General features: G+C 41.1%; 1 pseudogene across 1 annotated transcript; it reads left to right on the top strand.

The window, feature by feature from the left end:
• Positions 1-12,677, top strand: LOC106588421 (triosephosphate isomerase A-like; annotated as a pseudogene). The gene is made up of 6 exons (XR_001324657.3): positions 1-237; positions 5,513-5,636; positions 8,597-8,814; positions 9,564-9,649; positions 11,554-11,641; positions 11,984-12,677. The product of XR_001324657.3 is annotated as a triosephosphate isomerase A-like (transcript).
• The last annotated feature ends 748 nt before the right edge of the window (positions 12,678-13,425 follow it).

The raw sequence follows: 13,425 nt of genomic DNA, 5'->3' as shown, positions 1-13,425 counted from the left end.
TGCGATCCGCCAACCAATCCCAAAGAAGAAGAAAAAGACAGCTTCTGTTTGCCCGCTGTTTGTATCAAAAGCATCACCTCCTAGGCCCGTGTCGTCGTTTTTCTGGTATCATCTACCGCCCAGCCATCATGTACAGAATATTTTTCGTAGGACTAAACTGGAAGATGAACGGTGACAAGAAGAGCCTGGGCGATCTCATAACGACCCTGAACAAAGCAAACCTCCACGAAGAAACCGGTATACTATTTTCTTTTGTCTCAAAATATCTTGTCTAAAATTACCACTAATACGTCGTTTACAGTTCATTCTGACTGATACCAATATCCAATACTTGCATGTAAAGTGTAACTGTGAAATATTTGTTTTAACACTAAGCGTCAAACGACACCATGACACTGCTCCATCCATGCAGGTTTGTTGGCCTAGCCTAGCTTAGCGCAAGCTGTGCTCATTAGACTGAGCATAGTTTCTCATATCTGAGTGCATCGATGACACCTGGGCTTTGAATTCCCAATAAGCCTGCTTGTCTGCAATGCCTTTTGACTGAGAGTGACTGGTAAACACTGTTCCTGAGGCAATTTTACCACAGTCCTAATCATCTGTCACTTACAAAGAAACCTTATGCTTGGCCAGTGTTTATGGGATAGGCCAGGGTTCCCCAACTGGTGGACCGAATTTGGCCCGCGGGTTGTTTTTCATGGCCCCCCATGTTTTCAATTGTTTTTTTATTTTTTTAAATGTCATTGTTGGACATAGACTGTAAAAACTAGAGGTCGACCAATTATGATTTTTAACGCCGATACCGATTTATTGGAGGACCAAAAAAATGCTGATACCGATTAATCCACCATTTGTTAAAAATATTTTTTATATATATTTGTAATGACATTTACAACAATACTGAATGAACAATGAACACTTATTTTAACTTAATATAATGCATAAATAAAATATATTTAGTCTCAAATAAATAATGAAACATGTTCAATTTGGTTTAAATAATGCAAAAACACAGTGTTGGAGAAGAAAGTAAAAGTGCAATATGTGCCATGTAAAAAAGCTAATGTTTAAGTTCCTTGCTCAGAACATGAGAACATATGAAAGCTGGTGGTTCAATATTCCCAGTTCTACAATATTCCCAGTTAAGAAGTGTTAGGTTGTAGTTATTATAGGAATTATGACGCATCGACTATTTCTCTCAATACCATTTGTATTTCATGTACCTTTGTCTATTGGATGTTCTTATAGGCACTTTAGTATTGCCAGCCTAATCTCGGGAGTTGATAGGCTTGAAGTCATAAACAGCGCTGTGCTTCAAGCATTGCTGAAAGCTGCTGGCAAACGCAGTAAAGTGCTGTTTGAATGAATGCTTACGAGCCTGCTGCTGCCTACCACTGTTCAGTCAGACTGCTCTATCAAATATTAAATCATACACTTAATTATATATATATATATATATATATAATAAACACAGAAATACGAGCCTTTGGTCATTAATATGGTAAAATCCGGAAACTATCATTTCGAGAGAAACTTTAATCTTTCAGTAAATATGGAACCGTTCCGTATTTTATCGAACAGGTGGCAACCCTAAGTCTAAATATTGCTGTTACTGCACAACCTTCAATGTTATGTCATAATTGTGTAAAAATCAGTCAAATTAATTATGGCCTTTGTTAGGAAGAAATGGTCGCATATACCCTGACTGCTTGCACTGAACGCAAGAGAAGTGACACAATTTCCCTAGTTAATATTGCCTACTAACATGAACTAAATATCCAGGTTTAAAAAAATATATACTTCTGTTTATTGATTGTACATTTGTGCAACGATTGTGCTTTTTTTTTTGCGAATGTGCTTTTGTTAAATCATCTATTTGGCGAAGTTGAAGTAGGCTATGATTCGATGATGAATTAACAGGCACCGCATTGATAATATGCAACGCAGGACAAGCTAGTTAACCTAGTAATATCATCAACCATGTGTAGTTAACTAGAGATTATGTGAAGATTGATTGTTGTTTTTTTATAAGATAAGTTTAATGCTAGCTAGCAACTTACCTTGCAGCCACAAGGTCCTTTTGACGCTGCACTTGCGCAACAGGTGGTCAGCCTGCCACGCAGTCTCCTTGTGGATTGCAATGTAATCGGTGCCCAAAAAGGCAGATTACCGATTTGTTTTGAAAATGTGAAATTGGCCATGCCGATTAATCGGTCGACCTCTAGTAAAAACACCAGGAAATCAGCTCCAAGTGATTTTAATTGAAGAAATCTGTCACCAAGTATTCCCACTCATATAGAGACACGTGATCGTATACAAATGTAAGCAAGGTTTGAAATGATGTTTTAGTCAAACATTATCTTTTTGGGCTTCTTGAGGTCAATTTGCAGTCTACAAATGATTTGTAATTATGTTCCGGCCCATGACCGTCGGCCCGCGGCTGAATCTAGTTGATGATCCTTGGGATAGGCTATCAACATAGATAAAAGGGGAAGCCTTAAAGGCTTTTACAGTGCCTCTCAACTGATGACTATGTGGGTGATGAAACTTTGGAAAGCCATTCATTTCCAAGCGAAGTGGGCGGAGGACTGTTGGGCAGCGCGAGCATGGGCAAGGGACGTGAACTGGGAAGGACCAAAGTTGGGGAAAGCTGAACTTCATGCAAATATTTTGGGGAATATTCAGAGGTGGAAACTTTCCATGGGAATTAATGGGAATAAATGCAAATGAATACAATTTAAATGTAGATGTCTTTTGCATTGGATATATTTACTATATCATATGGAGACAGAAACATAAACCTTTTACCTTAAGTAGACATAATTGTAAATGTATTAAATCCTTCCAGTATAAATAAAACATAACAATTTAGTTACGAATTGAACTTTAAATTAGTTGACTCTTCACATGGGATGATTTCACTGAACAACAAAAGAAAGGGAATGATCCCCAATGATCCATCGCATCTCCCAAAAACGTTTTCAACATACATCTGTAAAATGATAGTCTACAAACTAAAACTTTGGTTGTTTTACTCTCAGGCTTCTATGTCTTCTCCCTGGACCTCCTCAATGTCCACCTCTTGAACATCAGACTGAGGCCTCATCTTCACTGTCACTTTATTTTTCACCAATTTTTCAACCCTTGTATTGGTCAGCCTGTTGCGTGCTTTGGTGTGTGTGTTCCCAAACAAGGACCAGTTGCGCTCTGAGGTGGCTGATGTTGGTGGGATTTGGAGGATGATGGAGGCAACAGGGGAAAGAGCCTCAGATCCACAAAGTCCCTTCCACCAGGTGGCTGATGAGATATGTTGGCACGACTGCCATATTGCTTGGAAGTGTACTTCGCCAGACTGCCAAGAACCTTGCCCTCATCCAGGCCAAGGTGGCGAGACATTGTAGTGATGACACCATAGGTCTTGTTGATCCCTGCACCAGACAGGATGCTCTTGCCAGCATTCTTGGGGTCCAACATGTACGCTGAGGCGTGTATGGGCTTCAGGTAGAAGTCTTCACGCTTTTTGATGTATTTCATTACTGCAGTTTCCTCTGCTTGGAACAACAGTGAAGTGGGCAGGGCAGTACGGATTTCTTCTCTTACATCTGCAAGCAGAGTGAACATCAGACAGGATGGCATTGTCTCCCTCAATCCGTGCAATGGTTACTGCTATAGGTTTCAGGAGTTTCAGGCTGCTTACCACGCTCTCCCAAAATACATCATCCAGGAGGGTCCTCTTGATGGGGCTGTCTATATCGGCAGACTGTGATATGGCCATTTCTTGGAGAGACTCCTTCCCCTCCAGGAGACTGTCAAACATGATGACACCACCCCAACGGATGTTGCTGGGCAGCTTCAATGTGGTGCTCTTATTCTTCTCACTTTGCTTGGTGAGGTAGATTGCTGGTATAACTTGATTACCCTTCACATACCTAACCATTTTCTTGGCTTTCTTGTAGAGTGTATCCATTGTTTTCAGTGCCATGAAGGGCAGATTCAATGCATGAGCAGCACAGCCAATGGGTGTGATGTGAGGGTAGGACTCATCTACTTTAGACCAAGCAGCCTTCATGTTCACAGCATTGTCTGTCACCAGTGCAAATACCTTCTGTGGTCCAAGGTCATTGACTGCCTTCAGCTCATCTGCAATGTAGAGACCGGTGTGTCTGTTGTCCCTTGTGTCTGTGCTCTTGTATAATACTGGTTGAGGGGTTGAGATGTAGTTAATTATTCCTTGCCCACGGACATTGGACCACCCATCAGAGATGATTGCAATACAGTCTGCTTTCTCAATGATTTGCTTGACCTTCACATGAACTCTGAACTCTGCATCCAGCAAATGAGTAGATAAAGCATGTCTGGTTGGAGGGTGTATGCTGGGCGAAGAACATTAAGAAATCTCTTCCAATACACATTGCCTGTGAGCATCAGAGGTGACTCAGTTGCATACACAGCTTGAGCAAGACATTCATCAGCATTTCTCTGACTAAATTCCTCCATTGAGTCAAAAAAAACTTCTGATTTCAGGAGGACAATGAGCTGTTGCTATCGATAAGGTGTCTGATTCATCATTTTCACCTCGAATAGAAGTAGAGGGACTTTTGTCAGAGGTTGTGAGCATTGAGGGAACTATATGCACTTGGCCAGATGATTCTGCATCTTTGTTGCATTCTTCACATATGATTTGGCACAGTATTTGCAAATGTACACAACTTTCTTTTACATTAGCTGCAGTGAAATGTCTCCACACATCAGATAGTGCCTGTGGCATTTTCCTGTAAACATTAGGGAAAAAAGTTTAAAAAGATGATAGGTGTGTGTGCAGATAAATAGTTAAGCAGTTAAATTAAACAACTCCTTTTGTAAGTTAAATGTTTTAAAATGAAACGTGTATGGAAACAGGTGAATTAACACTCCTCGGTTAGCAGGCTCTAGCAAGCTAAAACTCACATGGTAGTGAAAGCTAACTAGCAGAAATTGTTAACAAGTTAGAAGTGATTTAAACACACTTTGCTGTAGGCTACTATTTACTATTTAACAAAAAATCATGTCATAAAATATATTCACCCCACCCAGTATTGTAATCAAAACTTTCCAGAAAGCATGTTGTCCTTGGCTCAGACAGTGTAGTAGTGTATGCAAGAGCTTGACAATCAGCTGTACATGTGATGGAAGAATGCACTGTGCATGCAGAGGGTTGCAATTCCATTGAATTGGGGATAGTTTAACCAAAATATACCACAAGACCTAGAATTGCCTTAAGTGTATTCCACAAAAAAGGTTAGCTTATAACAGCAACTTTTTTTTTATGAATTTAAGCAAAATACCCGGCCTTAACTTCCCATGGAAAAATTCCAGAAATATACCGGAAAGTTTCCGACCCTTTGCAACCCTAGATGTGACAAATACAATTTGATTTGATTTCTTCTGCTGTTCTCCTAACTCCTCCTACTGTCTCCATCTCTTGTCTCCTCACCCCCACCTTTGTCTCCCTCTCTCTTATACACTCACACAGACGTGGTGTGTGCCGCTCCCGCCGTCTACCTCGACTTTGTCCGCTCGAACCTGCGTGCCAGGATCGGTGTGGCCGCACAGAACTGCTACAAAGTCGCCAAGAGGGCTTTCACTGGCGAGATCAGGTAAGGCTCCACTCTTGCATACGACAACACGTCTTCCACCTTGAGACAGAATCTGTGACAGAGAACTTGTTAAAGATGGCCTCTTTATTCTGCTATTTTTATTTTTTGGGGGGTTGTCAGATTGTTCTGGTAATTCTCACATAGGAACTTCATTGGGAGGAAGGACGTTGAACATGTTTTTTTACATTTGTACAAAAAATATATATAATAAATTATCATGATGAAATTGGCCTATTTAGACCTATCCATGTGTCCTGTAAGAGCCTATGATCTGTGAACCGTACATGATACAGACAACATCTTGGATGTATTATACTCCTTATAGTGTTAGACATATGGCGTATGTCTAGATTCTGAAATACACATTTTCACATTAATTTATCCGACATTAAAAATATTAATCTCAAAATGTTTTCTTTTTTACATTTTGGTTAACATTCTCTTCAAACATGTCATATTTCCACAGGGGGCTCTCTGGTACTTTTTTAATGATATGACGCACTTTATACATAGAAATTGACATTATAGGTCATTAACCACTAGCGCCGACTGTCAGCTAAAGAGCCGATTACTCATTTTCACCCAGCTACTTTTTCCGCCAGAGGTGTGTTTCCATCAAACAGACTTGTTGCGGATAAAAGGCTGTGCGTGAACACGAAGTGCACATAAACATTTTGCCGTTGAATTCCCATGTACCGAATGGGGGAAAAATACCAGTTAAATGGGTTTCCATGGCATTTTCAACTCGACTGATGGTTTCGTCATGACAGACGTTGCGTTATGTAGCGAATGTGCCCACTCTGGTCTTGATATGTGCTCTCTAGCCAACAGCTGGCAGATACAGTGAGGCTAGGCTACCTACATGATGAGATTATTATAGATATGAGCGAGAATTTTTATTTGTCAAATGTCAGCCAAGCATGGATCATCATGTCACCAGAATAAGACCCTCGACATTTATTGGAAAGGAGCATCGTGCTCGTCACCGTTCACTTTCACCACCCTGTGAAGTTGATCACAACTTACTTCATCTGTAGCCTAATAAACGTTGTTCTTTCCTGAGTCGAAGTTAGAGGACTGCTTGACTCTAAGTTTACTTCGATATGATGTTTATTACATCAATATTTGCACATAAATGCATGTCCACATCCGTTTCTCGCAAATTTTATTTGACAGAAACAAGATCCCACCATGTCTGTTGGCATTTCTAAAATTGTACCGGCATTTCATGTTTCCGTCTGCCCGGTCGTGACTTTTTTCTCATGCGTCAGGTAATTAATCCGCATGAAATGGTTGGCTGGAACCTGTTTAGTGAATTTCAGGGCTCTACAGTGCGACCATTATACTCGCACTATTAAAAATAGGTGTGTGTGTGTGTGTGTGAACTGAAAGTAAAGTGAGCACATGTGCGAGTTGTGATTTCATAGCAACAAAATAAATCCTGCCGGAGCTACTGTCAAAGTATTTCTGCCGTTTGTTTCATAAGTGGTAGCTAATCACACAAAGAACCATAGAAATAAGATCGGTTTCCTATTTGTATGCCAGGAACTACGTAGGGTCCCATATATCCCACCTGGCGTGCAGCAACAGTGCCTGGACCGCAGCAACAGTGCCTGGGGTGCTGTGCACACTGAGTGAAGTTGGTTGAATTTACCCAAAAGTCTACTAAAGTGACTTTGTCCTTGTTGCTTGGCTATTTACATTATTTTGTTCCTACACTAGGTTGTTCAAAATTTGAAGAACAGACATTGTGGCTATTCATATTTTGCAGTAAAACTGTAAATAAGACATTCATCTCAAGAGAATACAGGTTAATGGTGCAATATGTAGAAATCAATCTGCCATTTCCTGGCTGCTAGAATCCTAATAGTTTGTCTAATTTCAGTTTGTGACAAAAACAAGCTGTCATTATGCAGAGAATTATTGTACCATCAAAACCGCTGTGAAACATATTTTCCATAACCCAAAATATTGTATTTTCAGTTTGAAGCTGGTGTACAAAACCGCAAGTTAAAGACGCAAAAACGAAAACTTACGAACGGGAAGCATGGAAATGGCGCACTTACAACACCTCTACCGCATCTTAGACTTGCTTTCAATGCGAATGACAGATCTATAACTCACGTTTCTATGTGAATTTGGTCTGTTTGCCAAAAAAGTGACATATTGCAACTTTAAATGTTTAATGTGCTTTTACTTAGAAAATAGTCCTGATCATAATAGGCCTAGACAATATCCAAAATAACTACAAATACACTGAATTCATACATTACCTGTAATTTAAATGGTAAAGTCATGTCCTTCTACACACAATGCCACAACTGTTTCCAATCTGGATGGTACATTTGATAATGTATTCAATTTTGCGGTGTATTTCAGATGGAATCAAGGCATTGGAATGTACCAGAGGCCACTAAAATATAGGTCATTTGGCCCGGGAAGGCCTGGCTCACTTTTTTTTTAAATTTTTGGCTGGCTATGCCTGGTGCTAGTGAAACTCGTTTCACAGCCCTCCTTTAGGATTGCACATTCAGCAAGTCACCAGCAGAGGGAGTTTCCTTTTTGAATCCATTTTCCCATTCACTGTGTTGATGGTGCTCATAACATTGATCATACCTTCAGACTTAGCGGAGAGCCCACACTGGAAATGTGATGTACCTGTAGAGTGTATTGTTCCAAACAATACCTTAAAATGAACACAATCAAAACGGGTAGTTGACAATTCTCACATTGAATATCAGAATCAAAAATGGCCCATTTTCATCATGATAAAAAAAAAAAATGCAAATGGTTTGATACAAATGTAAAATACACTTCAAACATTCTTCCTCCAAATGAAGTTTCTGTGAGAATTGCCAGAACAATCTGAGATACCAAAAATGTATTTTACCCTATTTTCAATTAAATATACTATTCTATTTTTAGTGGATGTATTGAGTCTCCCTCTCTCGCTTCCACAGCCCTGCGATGATCAAGGACTGTGACGTGGAGTGGGTGATTCTGGGCCACTCGGAGAGGCGTCATGTGTTCGGGGAGAGCGACGAGCTGATTGGTCAGAAGGTGGCCCACGCCCTGGAGAGTGACCTGGGGGTGATCGCCTGCATCGGAGAGAAGCTGGAGGAGAGGGAGGCTGGAACCACGGAGGAGGTGGTGTACGCCCAGACGCAGGCCATCGCAGGTAACAGCTGGGCTCGAACCCTGGGTCTGATGTGCGTACTGTAATCTTTCTTGCGATACACCACACCAGCACATGATGTACAATATATACCCATTGTTTTCTCTACTGAATCATTCTGTGGGATTTTTATTTTTTTATTTTATTTTTTTATGTCAATGAAAGCTCAATTGTATTCCTTCTACCCACTCTAGATTCAGTTAGCTCGCTCCGCATAGCACTGTTGCACACCTTCCAAAAATGTTTCCAAAACCCTTCCAATTTCGGTTTAAGTGGAAAATGTTTGTCTCAAAGGCCCTGGATGTTGCCTTGGGGGATTTTGTGCCCCTTATTCAGGAGGTAGTGAAAGGGGTTGGCAGTAGTTCACTAAACGGTGGTGTTGCATGATGGGAACCCTTGCCTGAGACCTAAAAATCCATTCCTTTCAATAGTTTTTTTTTTTTTACCTTTATTTAACTAGGCAAGTCAGTTAAGAACAAATTCTTATTTTCAATGACGGCCTAGGAACAGTGGGTTAACTGCCTTGTTCATGGGCAAAACGACAGATTTCTACCTTGTCAGCTCAGGGATTCGGTCTTGCAACCTTTCAATTACAAGTCCAACGCTCTAACCACTAGGCTACCTGCCGCCCCCTGTTTACCTACCACATATTGTATTATACATTAAGGCAATTAGTGGTAGGCCAAACATACCTTATCATTATCTACATACAGTGCCGTCCATTATCTTGATAATAAGCTGTTGTGTTGTAGACAACGTGAAGGACTGGAGAAACGTTGTGCTGGCTTACGAGCCTGTGTGGGCCATCGGTACCGGCAAGACAGCTTCACCCGAGCAGGTACGACTCATCACCATTTCATAACAATATTGACTTATTTACATACAACATGCGTACTTTACTGTGTTATTTAATAGTTACAAGCCGCTCTGTGGGAAATGCATATTGGTTTTACCCTCCCCAGACAGTCTGAAAAATGATTGCTTGAGAAATTGCTCTTTGCTATGAAGCATTTAAAAAAAAAAAATAATAATAATATTCAAAACAATCACAGTAAAGTACTTAATTGTTAACCAGGAACGATTTGATATTGAGATGGCTGCATTGGATCTTTTTTAATCTTTACTTATCCAGGCTAGTCTGAGAGAGACCTGGTCCAAGAGAGACCTGGTTCAAGTGTGCATGTACCTATTTACTATACAGTGCATTCAGAAGATATTCAGACCCCTTTACTCTTTCCAGATTTTATGTTACAGCCTTAATCTAAAATTGATTTAAATCTTTTTTTCCCTCAATCTACAAACAATACTCCATAATGACAAAGCGAAAACAGGTTTTTAGAAATGTTTGCACGTTCATAAAAATGTATGAAACTCATCACATTTACATAAGTATTCAGACACTTCACTCAGTACTTTGTTGAATGACGCTATTAGCTTGGCACACCTGTATTTGGGGAGTTTCTCCCTTGTCTGCATATCCTGTCAAGCTCTGTCAGGTTGGATGGGGAGTGTCGCTGCACAGCTATTTTCAGGTCTCTCCAGAGATGTTCAGCTCTGGCTAGGCCACTCAAGGACATTCAGAGACTTGTCCCAAAGCCACTCATGCGTTGCCTTGGCTGTGTGTTTAGGGTCATTGTTCTGTTGGAAGGTGAACCTTCACCCCAGTCTGAGGTCCTGAGCGCTCTGGAGCAGGTTTTCATCAAGGATCTCTGTACTTTGCTCCGTTCAGCTTTCCCTCGATCCTGACTAGTCTCCCAGTCCCTGCCGCTGAAAAATATCCCCACCGCATGATGCTGCCACCACCATGCTTCACCGTAGGGATGGTGCCAGGTTTCCTCCAGATGTGATGCTTGGCATTCAGGACAAAGAGTTGAATCTTGATTTCATCAGACCAGAGAATCTTGTTTCTCATGGACAGAGTCCTTTAGGTGCCTTTTGGCAAACTCCAAGCAGGCTGTTATGTGCCTTTTACTGAGGAGTGGCTTCCGTCTGGCCACTCTACCATTAAGGCCTGATTGGTGGTGTGCTGCAGAGATGGTTGTCCTTCTGGAAGGTTCTCCCATCTCCACAGAGGAACTCTGGAGCTCTGACAGCTGCAAAGGTCGTGACCAAGGCCCTTCTCCCCGATTGCTCATTTTGGCCGGGCGGCCAGCTCTGGGAAGAGTCTTGGTGCTTCCAAACTTCTTCCATTTTAAGAATGTTGATGGCCACTGTGTTCTTGGACCTTCAATACTGCATAAAATGTTTTGGTACCCTTTGGTATCTGTGCCTCGACACAGCTCTACAGACAATTCCTTCGACCTCATGGCTTGGTTTTTGCTCTGACATGGACTGTCAACTGTGGGACCTTATATAGACAGGTGTGCCTTTCCAAATCATGTCCAATCAATTGAATTTACCACAGGTGGACTCCAAGTTCTAGAAACATCTCAAGGATGATCAATAGAAACAGGATGCACCGGTGGGTGCTCTATTTCAAGTCTCATAGCAAAGGGTCTGAGTCATTATATAAATAGGGTATTTGTTTTTTATGTTTAATAAATGTGCAAACATTTCTAAACCTGTTTTTTTGCTTTGTCATTGAGGTATTGTGTGTAGATTGAGAAAAACATTTATTTAACCAATTTTAGAATAAAGATGTAACGTAACAAAATGTGGAAAAAGTCAAGGGATCTGAATACTTTCCAAAAACACTAAATTCCAGCGTGCGTGTAAGTGAGTGAACTTCTCGTCTCTCCCCAGGTCCAGGAGGTGCATGAGAAACTGAGGGAGTGGATCAGGGCCAACGTCTCTGAGGCCGTGGGCGACAACATCCGCATCATCTACGGAGGTCAGTAGGGGACACCCTGAACCCAGCACTGGGAAGCCTATCTTATCAGAGGGTCTTTTACATTCTCTACAAGGCTGCTGATATCTGAGACAATCCCCAGAGACACTGTTCCTAATGGAAATGGAAACGTATGTATTGGGCTGAATAGAGTTGGGCCCAATCAATTGGAATTTAGAGCATGTATAACATTACTTTGGTAGGTATGTACGTTGGTATCTTGAGAATAATATTAGTGTTCCTAAACCTTTGATATACAAGAATTTCATCAGAGTTTTATAATATATGTACACACACGCTTGTGAGGTTATTTTGTTTAACCAAAGTCCCTCCCCTCTCCTCCAGGCTCAGTTACAGGGGCCAACTGCAAAGAGCTAGCCTTCCGAACACGACGTGGACGGCTTCCTGGTGGGCGGAGCCTCCCTCAAGCCAGAGTTTGTTGACATCATCAACGCGCTTGCCTAGAGCGCACAAGAGCAACCTAACCTGCTACTAGTAGTGTCCTGTGATTGTCACATTGTCCCTCTTCCCAGAGTCCCTATGTCTTACCTGTGTTTTTGTCTGTCAACAAGGGACTATTCGACTCACTTTGTACTACACTGTAGTTTAGGGGCCCGCCACAGTAAAAGTCCCATATTAACAATTCCAGATTTCTCCATTGGTTGATGCAGATGGTATTCTATGTGTTAAGGATGTGACTTTTTATTATGGAACGGCCCTTTGGCTGCAAGTTTCTAACAACTGCTATATCAGTATACATTCTAAAATATATTTTTCTGATATATTAATAAGCTTGATGTGCCACACTGGATATGTGTTCACTCACAACTGTAGAGGGACCAGTACTTAGTGTATTGCTAGTGACTGTACAATTTGCATTGTCACTAGAAGCACAGTCATGCACGCGCTTGTTTTAGTCCTGCCCTTTCTCTCCTATTGGTTGAAGCACATGTCAGTAACATTTTCCAGCAAAAGACTGTCAAGACAAACCCACAAGGCTGAAGACTACTTGAATAAATGGTTTAGTCTGTGCTGTGAACTTGCCTGTGTTCTCCCTCTTGAGTCTGTCCTCCGTTTTCTATGGCTTTTTATTGTCATGTCGTCGACCTTGCATCATTTATTAGAGCCAACTGAAGTCTCTCCAGTTACTGCATGACCAGTAGAAATGACTCCTTCCATCCACCAAAAGCACACTGGATAATACTTTCTTATAAACAAAACGATTGAAAAAGGTGGAACAAGAACTCGCTATTAAGACGTATTTCTGTTATTTAAACAATTAAAAGCTTGATGTTTCAGCCATCAAAGGCCTTCATCAGAACCTTTTTACAATGATCGCGTTTTGTCTGCACCTCTACTCACCTGGTTGAGCACCCTCCACTTCTTTCCATTCTAAACAATCAGGATTTTAGTGTTTCCCCCTATGTTCATTTAGCAGCGGTATGCTGCTTTTAAGATCAGAGTAACAAGTTAAATATCTTCCTCTGAGAAACCTCCCAAGGTAACTAGCAAGCTGTCTTGTAATCCTGAAAGTGTAGTCAACCCAATTTTTTTTTTTTTTTAAGGGATACTTTGAGAATTTCGGCTATCTACTTCCCCAGAGAGGTGAACTCGTGGATACCATTTTTATCTCTGCGTTCAGATTGAAGGAAGCTGCTAACTAGTGTTAGCGCAATGACTGGAAGTCTATGGGGAACCACTAGCTGTTCCTGTAGACTTCGTCATTGCGCTAATGCTAGTTAGCATTGGCTCATGAAACTACCTCATTTACACAGGCAGCCCAAACT

Source organism: Salmo salar, chromosome 27 (genome assembly GCF_965601325.2).
Source record: "Salmo salar chromosome 27, fSalSal1, whole genome shotgun sequence".
Taxonomy (NCBI): Eukaryota; Metazoa; Chordata; class Actinopteri; order Salmoniformes; family Salmonidae; genus Salmo; species Salmo salar.
This window is presented reverse-complemented; position numbering and strand designations above follow the sequence as displayed.